Raw genomic sequence first — 14999 nt, forward strand, 5'->3', positions numbered from 1 at the left:
CAAAGGGACTGTTCCATCTATTGCATGGGTTTTATTCTCAGGTGCAGTGTTCATTGGACATGTAATGTAACTCCATAGGTTTATATTATGAATCCTAAGCATACCTGTCACATCACTGTCCTATCTTAATATTTGCACAATAGCTTCTTGTCACATGAGTTATAGAAAACATCACTTCCCCTTTAGTAAAACAGGCCCAGTCCAGGTTCCAAGTTGGCCCTCAAGTCCATTCCCCACAAATCACCTGCCTAGTCTGTCACCCAAGGTATTATGTCAACAGGAGCCAAATCATGCTAATTACTATTTGTCATGGCAGAATTGCAGCAGACAAACAGCAGCAAAGGAAGATAAATGCTACCCTCAGTTTCATAGGTTTCTATCATTCAACATCCAAGCAATCTTTAAGGTCTTCACATCCTGTTCAGTGTTCAAGAGGGTATTCAGTGAGCCTACTAACCCTGGTAGCCTTCCAAGTACAGTGGTACCTCAGTCTACGAACAGCTCTGTTAACGAATGCTTCGGACAAAGAACTCCGCAAAACTGGAAGTAAGTGTTCCGGTTATCAAACTTTGCCCCAGAAGATGAACAGCAGCCAAACACCGGCGGCGGGAAAGCGTGCACCTCAGTTTAAGAACACTTTGGTTTAAGAATAGACATAGAATCATAGAAGAGTTGGAAGAGACCACAAGGGCCATCGAGTCCAACCCCCTGCCAAGCAGGAAACACCATCAGAGCACTCCTCAGGAATGGATTAAGTTCGTAACCCGAGGTACCACTGTACAACATGCAGGTTCTCAGTCCCACAAAGAGAGAGGAGTCATGCACATGGGTCTGCCATTCATTCCAAAAATGAATTTAGCTTTTCACCAAATGCAAGAACAGATTCTTCCTTTTGCCCCCAAACACTCTCCCACTCTGCATAAAGGTGGCATAAGATAGATTTTGCAGGACCCTTAAGAGTTGTTTCTTCCCAACCTAGCTTTGTGCTGAAGAACGCTTCAAGCACTATGAGTGCTAAGCCTATGAGGTGTTATGTTTTCCAAAACCACAAGTGATTGCTGCTCATTCCAGCAGCCTAGCATTTTCCACTCACGCTTTTCTTCAAATCTGCAGCGCAGCCACATGAAAATAATCTTTGACCTTCACTAAACATTTTAAGATGGATTCCAGTGCATCTGAGGAGTTGGCCATTGGCAGGCACACTCTGCACCCTAAATAACTATCCAAATTCCCATTCTAGATTCTGAGTAGCTTAGACATATTCTACTGTAGGATGCCTCTGCCCCAAACTACAGTAAGGCAACACTGGGCACTTACCATGAATGTTCTTTCTTGTTTGGGGTAAGTGAGTCTTCCAAGTCTTCCCCTATTTTGATGAATGGTCTGCACAAATGGACAGCTTCAGATGTTGCCATCCTCTGATAGATACTCTAGCAAGTGCTGCGTTTCCTCTAGTGTCGGAGGCTCCTCTTCTTTTCCAGGCTCCTTTCCTCTATAGCTGTAGTTATTGCATCAGTGCACTTTGTTTCTAGCTTTGTCAAGAGTGCAGGATATTCCACCAACAGCTAATCGGGTGCTTCTTGTGCAGTTGGAGTGTGTGACCCATTTGTTTGATGCTTCATTCACCCTAAACAAGAAAATACATTCAAAGTAAGTGCCCAGCTTCCCTATCCTAGGGGAGTGCATCGGTTACCTTGAGACTGGATTGTTGCAATGTAGTCTGTGTGGGGCTGCTCCAAAAGCTCAAGCTAGGGCAGAAAACAGCAGTTAAGACTGCTGATGGGGGCAGCCAGCCAATAGTATGTCACATCTCTGCTACCAGGCCAGGTCCGAGAGTCTACAACACCCTGAAAAACCTGGATCCAAGATACCATAAGGATTGCCTGACCCCTTAATTTCAAACACAGCGATCGTCCAGAGGACTGTTGTTAGTTTTCTCCATATCACAGAGAACCCAACTGGCATCAATTAGACGTCTCACATTTAGTGTCGCCAGTTCCATGCTGTGGAACTGTTGGAGAAATTTAAAGGGGTTCCTAGACTGGAAGTATTCCTCCCTGAAACCCAAAGGAAAAGGATTTAGGCTCCAATTGAAAAGATTGGCCTTTACTGAAATGCCAATGCACACAGGGACAGCCTCAAAAATGAGGAGGCTGCAAAGAACCACATCCAAAGCAATGTTTCTTACACACCTCCAGAATACACATGTGATTTCATTTCACAAATCGAAGGATCACAGCAATCTTAGCAGTTGCAACCCAGTGTCATCATTCTGAACCAAGCAAAGTCATTTAGCTCTCCAGATCAGCTCTCATCAGATCATGTGATTACATACAATCGTTTTTAATTTTGACTAATTTTCCAATTCATTAAATGCCTTCTAGTATCCTATTTCATCTACCTACAAAACAACTCAGGATTGATCACAATTGCCATGGCTATTTTCATGCATACAATGGCCACCATGGATTCTAAGAGTTTATTATTTTCAGTATGAATATTTGCTACAGACCGTACCTAAATGCAACTAGTTTTGTACTGGAAAAGGTAGGTTGCCACGGGCCTTTCCAGTTTATCTAGGCCACAGACTCAAAAGTTTTATGAAATTATTATTATTTTATCCATCAGAAACCTCTTCCAGCAGACATTCAGTAAGCCTCTTCATACAAGTACATATTGTACACACATCCTAGTATTTTATGCGATGGCAGCATATAACCACTTTATGTAAAGGAACTACTTTTATATAAAGTAGTTTTATAAATGAACAAACCCACTATTTCCAGGTTGAATACCACTCAGCTGAGGAAATGAACTTCAATACTCTCTGATTTAATCAGTAATGAACTAAATGAGTACCAGTAAACTAAGACATTTAGTTCATTACTGTGCCTCAACACTGATTCAGAAAATCCACTGTCTCATCTGGATTTGATGAAAAGGTGATAAAGCTGGGTGTTGCTTCAGTTCTTTGCATGACCTCAACGTAGAGGTGGTGAGAGGGAATGGCTTGCATTTAGGGCAAGGACTATGCAGTTGCTTTACAGTAGGACATTCCCCCCCCCCCCCATTTAGTTGCTGCACTAAATTTTATTTAACAAAAGTTATGCACTGCTTCCTTTAACAAAAGAACTCTTAAAAGCCTTACAAAAGACAAATGCTCATTTAAAAATACCAATGAAAGCAAACATTAAAAACAAGTTACATATTTTTAAAAATATATAAAATAAAAACAACTACGCTTACTAAAAATCACATGCTAATGCAGCTTGCTAAAATTATATGCGAAGGTAGGCTTGCTGAAACCAAACTTTAGCAGTGCCAAAAACAATACAATTAATGGGCAGTGTCAGGGGTTCAGGAGCAGAGGCGAGGGCAAGGGAGGAAACACGAGAGCGAGGGGGAGGAGTCCGAAGAAAAGATGAGTGATGACGACGACCCGAGATCTCCGAGTCTTTCCAGTGAATCAGAAGATTCACAGAAAGGAGCGCCAGTGGCCAGAGCAAGGGGGGAGCCTAGGGGGACACCCCAGGAAGAAGGGTCCAGAGGGGGTTCAGAGGGCAGCAGTTGAAAATCGGGGCCAGCATCCCCAACAGAGCGCAGTGGAGAGGAAGGGCGCCAGGTATCGAGCTCCGGCGGCTCGCCGCAGGGGGGAGGGCATGAGTCAGGAGTCGCCACACCTCCATCGGGGAGCGAAGAAACGGTCAAGCGGAAAGTGGAAGGTTGGGCGCGCGCGCCAAGTTCAAATGCACAGGAAGGCGGCGCAGTAAGCAGCCCGGAAAGGGAGCCAGGTCCTAAAGCCCGACGCAAGGAGACAGAAGGGTCCGGGGGGTCAGCGTCAGAAGAGTCCAGGAAGGAAGAGACCACGGGGGGCAGAGGGACCCAGAGAAGAACGGTCAGGCGGAAAAGGTGGAGTAAGGCTAGAGTATTAAGTTGGTGTACAGGAGGCGGGGACTCAGACGGAGCTTCGCCGGTCTAGCTTATAAGACGTAGAGCTGCACGCGGCAGCTTGGAAATGGAAACTGTAACTCAATAAAGACTTTTATAAAGTGAACGCTGGCTAGCGTGATCCTCTGTGAGCTAGGATCTGGGAGCAGCTCTGACAGGCAGTGTCACACTAAATGATGAATTTATTGCAAGTGTGGAACAAACATTATTTGGCACTTGTGGGGGGGGGAGTGGAGACATTGCATGCCGATAGTGTCTCACTTCTGTCAGCAATTACACTGCAGCACTCTGCAATAACTCTAGCTTCTGGACCAAAAACAAAGAGGGTATTGCAGGAGTTCAGTCTTGAAGCTACCAATTCCCAGAGTACTGAGATCAAGCTGTTCCAATCCAGGAATGGCTGCAGCTGACAAAAGGTGTTCCAAGCCACCAAGGCCACTTGGATCTCCACCGACAAGGTAGGATCCAGAAAGCATTCCCAGACTGCAAACCTGTTTCTCCAGCGGGAGCACAACTTTCCAGGGAAGGCAGCCAGCCAGTTTCTCAGACATAGGAACCAGGCACTCACAGAGCATCCATTGTGTTGTGCCAGGATTTGGCCCCAGCATCTGAGCAGAGGATCGGGAGTGATCATGCCAACTGTCCATCTCATTTCTCTGACCAGAGAGATGATACTTTCCCCCATTTCTTAGTGTCGGCTGTGGCAAGCCCAACCAGTTCCAAGGCTGCCTCTCTCAATGTCCCAAGCAAGCTAGCTATGTTTCTAGATTCACTGGGCATATTTGACTCTAGACCAGGATCTGCTAAGAAAAGATGTATTTTGGGATGTTCACTCTTATCAGGTGCTGTTCAACCTTCAAACAATGTAAGCATAAGAAAGATTAAGTTCTACTTGAAGGAAAAAATAATTTTGTTTACTAGATTTGGAAAATCTGGTGTTGGACACAAAATAGCACAGAAATATAGGTAGTCTTTTTTTCCTACAAGTTAATGTACAGTTGTACCTTGGAAGTCAAACGGAATCTGTTCCGAAAGCCCGTTCGACTTCCAAAATGATCGGAACCAAAGCATGGCTTCTGATTGGCTGTAGGGAGCTCCTGCAGCCAATCAGAAGCCACACTGGACGTTCGGCTTCCGGAAATCATTCGAAAACCAGAACACTCATTTCCAGGTTTCGCTCGTTTGGGAGCCAAGGCATTTGAGATCCAAGGTACGACTGTACTGAAAATTAACAAAATTGAAAATATGTGCCAGATGTTAGTGGGAGAGTTGTAACTTGGTAGTTACATGCAAAGCACCCTGCGTTCAATCACAGACATCAATAGGTTGGGCAAGGCAAGACTCCTGTCTGAAACTCATCAGAGCTGCTGCCAGGGAGTTAAAAAATACAGAGCTAAGTAGACCAATTGTCTGACTTGGTACTTTCCTGTATTATAGATTCCCAGTGCCCTTTTATTCCACAACCAAAAACAATGGCAATAAAAGAGCTTTGGCTGACTACACAAGTTTTTCCTCTCTGAAAGGAAAAGGATTATAAATTTACCTTTTTCTTAATTGAACATCTCAAGCAAGGATCTGAAACATCCCAGAGGCAGCTACAGCCTTCCTGGGTACATTGGAAAGAATGAAACACATATACAGTGGTACCTCGGGTTACATACCCTTCAGGTTACAGAAATATTACCTCGGGTTAAGAACTTTGCATCAGGATGAGAACAGAAATTGTGCAGCGGCGGCACAGCAGCAGCGGAAGGCCCCATTAGCTAAAGTGGTGCTTCAGGTTAAGAACAGTTTCAGGTTAAGAACGGACCTCTGGAACGAATTAAGTACGTAACCAGAGGTACCACTGTATAGATTTCAATTTGCTCGTATAACATGTGATCCACAACATTGAAAGATAAGCATTTCTGTGTCCTGAGGTTGCCTAGAGGTGGGGTTTAAAAGACAAACAAAATAAACAAATCCAATCAGCGTGGATTCTTTCAACCTGGTTCTTTCAAGTTTCTCATGATTTGCCACATCGTTAATCTCAGTCCCAAAGTGTCCACTAGAGGTCATATTTTGCTTGTCTATTTGATTTGAAGGGGCTGAAGCCAACCACGAAACACTGGGCCAAACTACAGGTTATTCCAGGACAGGAGATCTATGCCAGCTCTCTAGACATTTTTAAAAAAACACGCTGCGGTACAGTGAGGGGTGCGTGTGCGTGTAGGCTGCCAATTACTTTAGAAAGGTGTTTAACCTTTCTTCCTGTACTATTCAGCCTGCCCTGTTTGCTCCAGGAGGGAAAAGATACCTGTAAACAAATTATTATAGGTAGTGGATATGGGGAACCCACAAAGTAGAAGAATTTTAAAATAAGTCCCAAGTTCAAAATAAGTTTGAGGTACTACTGGCGCAGGAGACCCATAAAAACAAACAGCTTTAACTCAAAGGATCAAATCCTTGCTATTCCTCCCTTCCCTGCTAAAACATTCTTAATCTTTCTGGGATCCTTCTTACTAAGCGAACAATATTATGTTTTCCAGTTTGAAATGTAGTGTGTCATCTTGGTGCCAACCATGCTATGGCCCGTGTTAATCATTTACACTGTGACGCCCTAGAATAAAAAGACAATATCTTGTGACTGACATCTTAAGTGCAGCACAAACAACTTAAGGCTTACGTAGCCAGTGTTGCCTTGACTGAGTTCTTCCATCTGTCACCCTAGTCCAAGGCTTTTTGCGCAACACAATATTTCACCTTGCTATTCACTTTTATGATAAAATGGTGTCAAATAAACAAGGCTCTGTAACCAGTGTTAGAAACTGAGATATGAAAGCTAGGAGCTAAATGGCACCTTAAACCTAGGTTATGGGTGGAATGTCTAGGCGCACTTTTTTTAATAACAAGAATACAAAGCTGAAAATGAATGAGCTGCAGCTAAAATATTATATAATAATAATTTACTATTGTTATTATACCCCGCCCATCTGGCTGAGTTTCCCCAGCCACTCTGGGCGGCTTCCAATCAAGTGTTAAAAACAATACAGCATTAAATATTAAAAACTTCCCTAAACAGGGCTGCCTTCAGGTGTCTTTTAAAGAGAAGATAGCTGCTTATTTCCTTCACATCTGAAGGGAGGGCATTCCACAGGGTGGGAGCCACTACCGAGAAGGCCCTCTGCCTGGTTCCCTGTAACCTCACTTCTCATAATGAGGGAACCGCCAGAAGGCCCTCGGTGCTGGATCTCAGTGTCCAGACTGAACGATGGGGGTGGAGATGCTCCTTCAGGTATATAGGACCGAGGCCGTTTTATGTTCCTTTTTCATATGGTCTAGTCCTTCCCCTGCCCACACCCCTAATATTCTTAAGAAGATCTCCAGTCTTCAGAGAGTAGCTGGAAGTGGGGAGGCAGGAAAAAACCCCTCCTTTCCTTCCACTCTGCAGATTTAATCTGAAATCTTAGGCACAGTACTGCGCCCAGAGCTCGAGGGAAGGCTCAAGCTAATGTCGCAAAATGCACCTAGAACAATGAGTGTTTTGAACGCTGTCTGTAACACACAGTTTTGCAAAGTTAAAGACATGGTACTCAATGAAGTTTAACTTAGAGTAGACCCATAGAAATGAATGAATATGACCATGTTAGATCCATGAATTTTGGTGGGTCTACTCACAAGTCCCAATAAGCTAAATATCTAAAGTTGTTTCAAATAACAACTGAGTATTTATTATATTCAGCTGTTGGCATGCATTCAAACAAAAAAGACAAGATACATGCTTTTCTCTCACACAGGTTCGTTTCCTCATTAGAAATAGTAATGTATGAAGAAGCAGCAGTAAAATTATCTCATTAGCAGGTCTTCTTTTCCTTCACTTCTCATTCTTAGCTTATTAGCTTGTCTAATAGTGGCCTCTCAAGGTTTTTCTGCATTTGCCCCTTAATGCGAACTTTTAAAAATTAATGTGGATTGACTGCATATCCAATTGGTGCCTATATAACTCATCTGAGCACAATGTAGCCTTTGAGAAATTTCACTTAGCTTGCCAAACTGAAGACAGATCAAGTCACAATGCTTCAATTTTCAGCAAAAAAAAGCTACTGTGTGTACCCAAGTAATTCATTTAACTCTGAAAATCTGCTCTGATGGTTGTCACATGGAAGCATAGCTATAAGAAATATGAAATAAATAAAGAACGTGAAAAACAGTAGAAAAAAATCGAATCAAACCAGGTTTCACATCCATTATAAAGAACATTCCCAAGAGACTACACATTGAATAAGATATTCCAACAAAAACCAGCCTCATAAAGAAAATGTATGAAACAAATGTTAGGAATAATCAATAAAGCCATATTTCATTGGGACGTACCATCCCTGTGATTGGCCTATCATATGAGTAACAAATGGCTGACAAATGGAGACAAAATCCATAGGTTTAGCTGTAACCCAAGATACCCTTAGTTTATATGTCAATTCCTCCTAAATAAACAATACTTTATGGAACCAAATATTTATATAAAAACCTGAGGACTCCTTCCAGCCCTGTGATATGGCCAAACAAGCAGCTACTAATAGAATAAAATTAAAATTATACATCATATTAAGTTGTGTTATTCAGTTGAGTTACTAAAAGGACAAAGGAACTCAGACCTGCTGCCCATAGTGCTCCTGGCTGGAAGTTGTTTGGAAAAGCCCCCCCCCCCCCCATATAAAGACTGTAAAATAATTCAGCAGAAGTCAGTTTCCTCAGCAAGGAAGTATAAAAACGGGGGGAAGAGACTCATCTCCTCCACCCTCAATCAAGTCCAGCTGACCAATTAGCCGCTCCCAGATCATGACTTTAAGAACAGCACAAGCAACTGGGAAGGGAGAAGAGGAATTAAGGGGAGGGGAAATATTTACCGGTACTTGGGAATTCATGCTACTGGTTTTCAAGTGAGCAAAGATGGATACGTGGGTGTGAAGGACACTTTGATAACAACCCACCACACAAAAAGAAATCTGTGATGCTTATGTTCAAATCATGCAGTTTCTTCTTGCAACGTTTCCACAAATATGACTCAGACAAACGTTTCCAAGGCAAACCTTTCTACAACTGCAGAGTAATGTGCTAAGGTCCAAAGGCAGAAACACCTGTACACAGTTTTATGAAGGAACTTGCCCTTCACATGATCCATAGCGATGGAAATTTGAGCGAGAGCATTCAGGGACACAGGCTAGCCCTGGCACCTTGCCTGCTTTCCTAGCTAGCAAGTGCTGCGTCAGTATTTAGGAACTAACCTGAATACACAATGAGAAAATACACACTGTACCTATCCGACAAGTGCAGGTAGAGGATACTAGCAGGCACATATTAAGACAAGTCTCAATACGCTAGTGGCAATTAAACACTGTATATAAAATAAGAAGCTTGAGGACAACAGATTCAGAGTTTGAGAAGAAGGGAAATATGGAAGAGATAGCAAATAGTTATGGGCAGGCAAGTAACAATTACCAATAATTTCTAAGCTAGTTTCAGTGTACTTGCTAGAATTATTTTAGCCTTGTCCTTCTCTCACTTGGATGTTCCCCCTCATTGTTCTCCCTCCATTCTTCTAACTCCTGGAATACTTGAGCGTGTTCACATTTCTGTTCATTCAGCGACAGCTCACACAAATGCTTCTATCTTTGTTGCAACTCGGAGTGCCATTTTAAAAGAAGGAAGTGCCATTTAAAAGAAGGAAGTCTGCCACTGCAATTTCAACATACAGTGGTACCTCGGGTTATATACGCTTCAGGTTACATACGCTTCAGGTTACATATGCTTCAGGTTACAGACTCCGCTAACCAAGAAATAGTACCTCGGGTTAAGAACTTTGCTTCAGGATGAGAACAGAAATCATGCTCTGGTGGCGGCAGCGGGAGGCCTCATTAGCTAAAGTGGTGCTTCAGGTTAAGAACAGTTTCAGGTTAAGAACGGACCTCCAGAACAAATTAAGTACTTTACCCGAGGTACCACTGTATTGAGGATGGGAGTGGCATTTCTCTTTTCACCTCTGCTTTCCTTCCCCACCAAAGGTTTTGGTCTTCTTCACACCATCAACCAATGGTGGGGTCCAGGTCACCCGGTGCAATTTTTCTAGTTCCCTACCATATTTCTTCTTCATCTCGTAATCCATATCACATTGCAGATAAAGCTGATTGTGTACAAAGGGACACCTTCCAAGTTTGATAGCCGTAGCTTTAACTGGCCAGATAAATGACTGCAGTCCTCTTTTCACTTTGAAACTATCTGCATCAACCTCATAAAATTCTCATGGACCTTGACTTTAACACATGACCAAAGGACATCATCATGATATGTTGAAGGGGGAGGGGGGAGCAATATACTGAAGGAAAAGAGAAGAGGATCTAAGGCAGGAGAGAAACAAAAACGAAGTAAAAACAAGCTCTGATGTACCCAGAACCTGTTTGGAAAGCATGTAAACTATGTGCTTTCTCCCTAGTAACACTCTGTAGCATGACAACAAGTACCCAGACTGTGTCATTCTGGTGCAAATTGTTCTGCAACAGACTCCAAGGTTTTATTTAGAGTTAAAGGTCAGTTCTTAATTGCTTCTGCTTAAAAACAAAGCATGCATGCATCACATCACTAAATTAAGGCAGGAGGAGAACAAGCGCAGCTGGGTGTGTAGCTAATCTGTGAGAAATACCTGAAACATTAATTCCAGAACACTGCTCTTTTTTTTTTTTTTTGTCTGCAAGAGTAAACACAGTATAAGAAGAAAACAAAGTTTAGGATTATGGCTGCTAACACATTTACCAGGGAATAAAGTCTGTGGAACTTACTTCTGGGTAAACATGACTGAATTGTACTGTAAGTATGCTTTCTAGTTAGAAGCTTGACAGGCATAGGCAAACTCGGCCCTCCAGATATTTTGGGACTACAACTCCCATCATTCCTAGCTAACAGGACCAGTGGTCAGGGATGATGGGAGTTGTAGTCCCAAAACATCTGGAGGGCCAGGTTTGCCTATGCCTGGTACAAGACTTAAGATCTGGGGTTATAATAATTATAAGCAGTGCATACTGTATACAACTTTTGAGTCACACTTAGCTGGTATGTAAATCAAAATACATATATGCTCTATTTATGTAGGTCTCATTCTTCACATCCGCACATGCCTCAAATCCTCTTCTCTCCTCACCAGGTACCAGGGAAGCTGATATTAGCAGCTTATCTTATGTAACAGTCCTGCTCCCCCCCCCCCCCTTATGGGCAAACCAAAGCAGGGTTTCAGATCCAGACTTGGGATATGACACAAAGGGTTTTGAATGTTGCACAAACATGACATGTTGTGCTTCCCTCAGAGCAGCTTCCTCTAAACTACCGAAATATTGTAAATACAGTACCTTAATTTTAAAGAACAAAATGCTAGCCTGGCCCTGAACGGCTAGTGGAGAAACTCACTGCTTAGGCATTTGCTTGGGGTTCAGTTGACGATGCCAGAAAAACACTAAAAACATCAAGTATGTCATGTTTGATAAATTGCACTCTTTGATCAACAGGAAACATGCAGGCTAACTAAAAGGGCATCTGATTTGGCTTATGCATGCTGGCAATCAATATTAAGACATGACACTGGAACAACATCAACATGGTCCATAAAGTCATGAATTTTAGCCTTGGTTCTGCTCCAGATCCATCATGAATTCATTAACTACTATCTCAGACAAGTCACCATCAGCCTTAATTTTTTTTTTGTTATGGAACAGGCTAAACTGGAGAGTAAACAGGCGGGTTGTAAACAGAACTCCTGGCTTCTCACCACACAACCCTGTACAAATATTTCTATCTACTTTCTCTTGTTTTGCATCAGTCCCTGCTTCTGTGCACGTGCGAATCTTGGCAAAGCCTACTGAGTGCACATTTATTGTGAAGCAGATGTATTTGCTTAGCAGGTAGACAACAGAACCATAGAATAATAGAACTTTAGAGTTAGAAGGGACTCCAAGCGTCATCTAGTCCAACCCCCTGTAATGAAGGAATCTTAGCTAAGATGTCCACCCAACCTCTGCTTAAAACCCTCCAAGGAAGGATACTCCACTGCTCCTGAGGGCGTCCATTCCACCGTCAAACAGCTCTTACTGTCAGAAAGTCCTTTCTGATGTTTAGTCGGAATCTCCTTTCTTGTAACTTGAAGCCACTGGTTTGGGTCTTAGCCTCCAGAGCAGGAGAAAACAAGCTTGCATCATGTGACAGTCCTTTAGATATTTGAAAATAGCTATCATATTTCCTCTGTGTTTCGTCTTTTCCAGGCTAAACACACCCAACTTTCTAGACCGTTCCTCATAAAGCTTGGTTTCCAGACCTTTTTTCATCTTTGTGCTCTCCTCTGCATATGTTCCAGCTTGTCAATATCCTTCTTAAATTGTGGTGCCCAGAACCAGACACAGTATTCCAGGTGTGGTCTGACCAAGGCAGAATAGAGCGGTTCTATTACTTCCCTTGATCAGGACACTATACTTTTGCTGATGCAGCTTAGAATAGTATTAGCTCTTTTTTTTTTTGCTGATGCATCACACTGTTGACTCATGTTAAGCTTTTGGTCTATGAAGACTCCTAAATCCTTGCCACATGTACTACTGGCAATCCAGGTGTCCCGCATCTTATATTTGTGCAGCCAGTTCTTCCTGCCTAAGTGCAGAACCTTAAAATTGTCCCTACTGAAATTCATTCTGTTAGTCTGGGCCCAGTTCTCCAATTTGTTAAGGTCATCTTGAATCCTGATTGTTGTTGTTGTTGCAGCATTGGCTACCCCTCCCAGTTTGATGTCATATGCAAATTTGATAAGCATCCCCTCAATTCCTTCATCCAAGTCGTTTATAATTATTCTGTGTTTGAATCTGAATAAACATTGAAGTCTAGGATCTCTCTCACGCACATACAATTTTGAGAACAGTTTTCTTATGTGGAACTATTTTTTACCATGCCTTAATTAAAATTTGATTGGGCTTCTGGGGGCAGGATAAAATTGCTTTGTCAACAGCCAGTTGGCCATTCATAATTTAAGAAGCTGGTGGTATCATTTGTTCAGTAGTCAACATTCTGCCCATTAAACTTGGCAGTGAACAGTAACAGTCTCCATGCAATGTTTTTAAATGTTGCTCAAGGAAGGACCCTAGCTAAAGAAATCACAGAAAAGAAACAACAACAACAATGGTATAAAACATACAAAATAGAGGATGCACCAAGTAACAACTGCTTTTGTTGTTGTTTAGTCGTGTCCGACTCTTCGTGACCCCATGGACCAGATAATGCCAGATAATGCCAGGCACTTCTGTCTTCCACTGCCTCCTGCAGTTTGGTCAAACTCATGCTGGTAGCTTCGAGAACACTGTCCAACCATCTCGCCCTCTGTCGTCCCATTCTCCTTGTGCCCTCCATCTTTCCCAACATCAGGGTCTTTTCCAGGGAGTCTTCTCTTCTCATGAGGTGGCCAAAGTATTGGAGCCTCAGCTTCAGGATCTGTCCTTCAAGGGCTGATTTCTTTAAGAATGGAAAGGTTTGATCTTCTTGCTGTCCATGGGACTCTCAAGAGTCTCCTCCAACACCATAATTCAAAAGCATCACTATCAACACTGAACTGGAACTGTGCATATGAGTTGCTGGATTCTGGAAGGGGTCTGCTATCTAGACCCAGAAGAAGTCACATTTGTAACATGGGCCGATTTCCCCCCAACCTTCAGGAACAGATTTAATGGAGGGGCCAAGAGTGCGGGTGGGAAGAAGAGAAGGTGGGGAAATTACACTGGATAGCTAAAAGTTGTTGCACTAATGTTAACTGATTGACTGGATACTGCCCACTGTACTTACTTCTCCCACTCCCCCCCCCCACTGGGTGGTGGTGGTTGATAATGACTGAAATCACAGGTGATGGGGGAAGGAGATTTAACCCTTTCCTCCCAAGGATCGGTGTCTCATGACACCTAATGGCACGGCGGCTGCATTTTACACAGCTTCCAGAATGTCCTTAACAAGCATACCCCATGTACAATGCATTGCAGTAGTCAAATCGAGATGTTATTAGTGCATGGATTACTGAGGTCAGGCTGTCACGATCCAGTTAACAGTTGCAGAGGCAACCTGCATCTCAGCTGACAGCCTTGACTTGAGGAAAACCCTTATTGTTCTTTCTGGGAAGTGCAAACCCATCCAGAGCAAGCCATCTACCAAATTCCAGGACTTGAGAATCACCTACACCTGCGATCATCATCTGTGGGGTCCCATCTTCCTGTGTCCTCTCCATCAGAGTCTAGTGGGTGGCAACAGGAGAATGGGCCTCTCCTGTGGTGGCTCACCTGGCACCTTCATTACATATATTTAGGCACCAGGCCAAATCATTCCTCTTCTCACAGGCCTTTGGTTAATTAAACAACCTATGGCCTTTTCAACTGGGGGGGTAGGGGTATTGGTTTTGCTTGTTACTATGTTATATATTTTTGTGTTTTTATATTGTAAACTGTCCTGTGATCCTTGGATGAAGGGGTTATAGAAATTTAATAACAGTAGTAGTAGTAGTAGTAGTAGTAGTAATACCTTCAGCACCTGTGTCTTGAACAGATTCAGTTTACTGGTCCCATTTGGTCCATCACTGCCTCTAAGCATTGCAACAACACCTGCACAGCCTCTCCTAATTCATACGGAATGGAGAGATAAAGCAGAGTGTTTCTAGCACCTCAATGACACTGTACCCCAAATTGCAAGGTTCCCCTCTCCTCGCCCTTGCTCTGACCTCTGTTGGATGCAGACATGCTGCCACTTTCTGCAGCTTAAGGCACATGCCTGAAGCTTGTTATACTGTAAATATAAGCATTTTGCCTGCATGGTTCTTACTGCTACTGTTGCCGTGAACCAATGCATGGATATAAAGTAAGTAAATCCTATTTTTAAACTTACTTCGCAGGTTGTTGCCTGATTCTTTATTAAGCAGACTAAGAAAGGGGGACACCTTGCTTCATAGGTGGACTTGCTCAAAACAAGGCTGTGTCGTCTAATTCCTGTGCTTTTATTGCCAAGGATGGGAT

General features: G+C 42.9%; 1 long non-coding RNA gene across 1 annotated transcript in view; it reads left to right on the forward strand.

The window, feature by feature from the left end:
• Positions 1-14999, forward strand: part of LOC310713227 — a 96696-nt gene that overhangs the window by 55619 nt on the left and 26078 nt on the right. The window lies entirely within an intron of this gene.

Source organism: Podarcis liolepis (genome assembly GCF_965112155.1).
Source record: "Podarcis liolepis genome assembly, chromosome: 8".
NCBI lineage: Eukaryota > Metazoa > Chordata > Lepidosauria > Squamata > Lacertidae > Podarcis > Podarcis liolepis.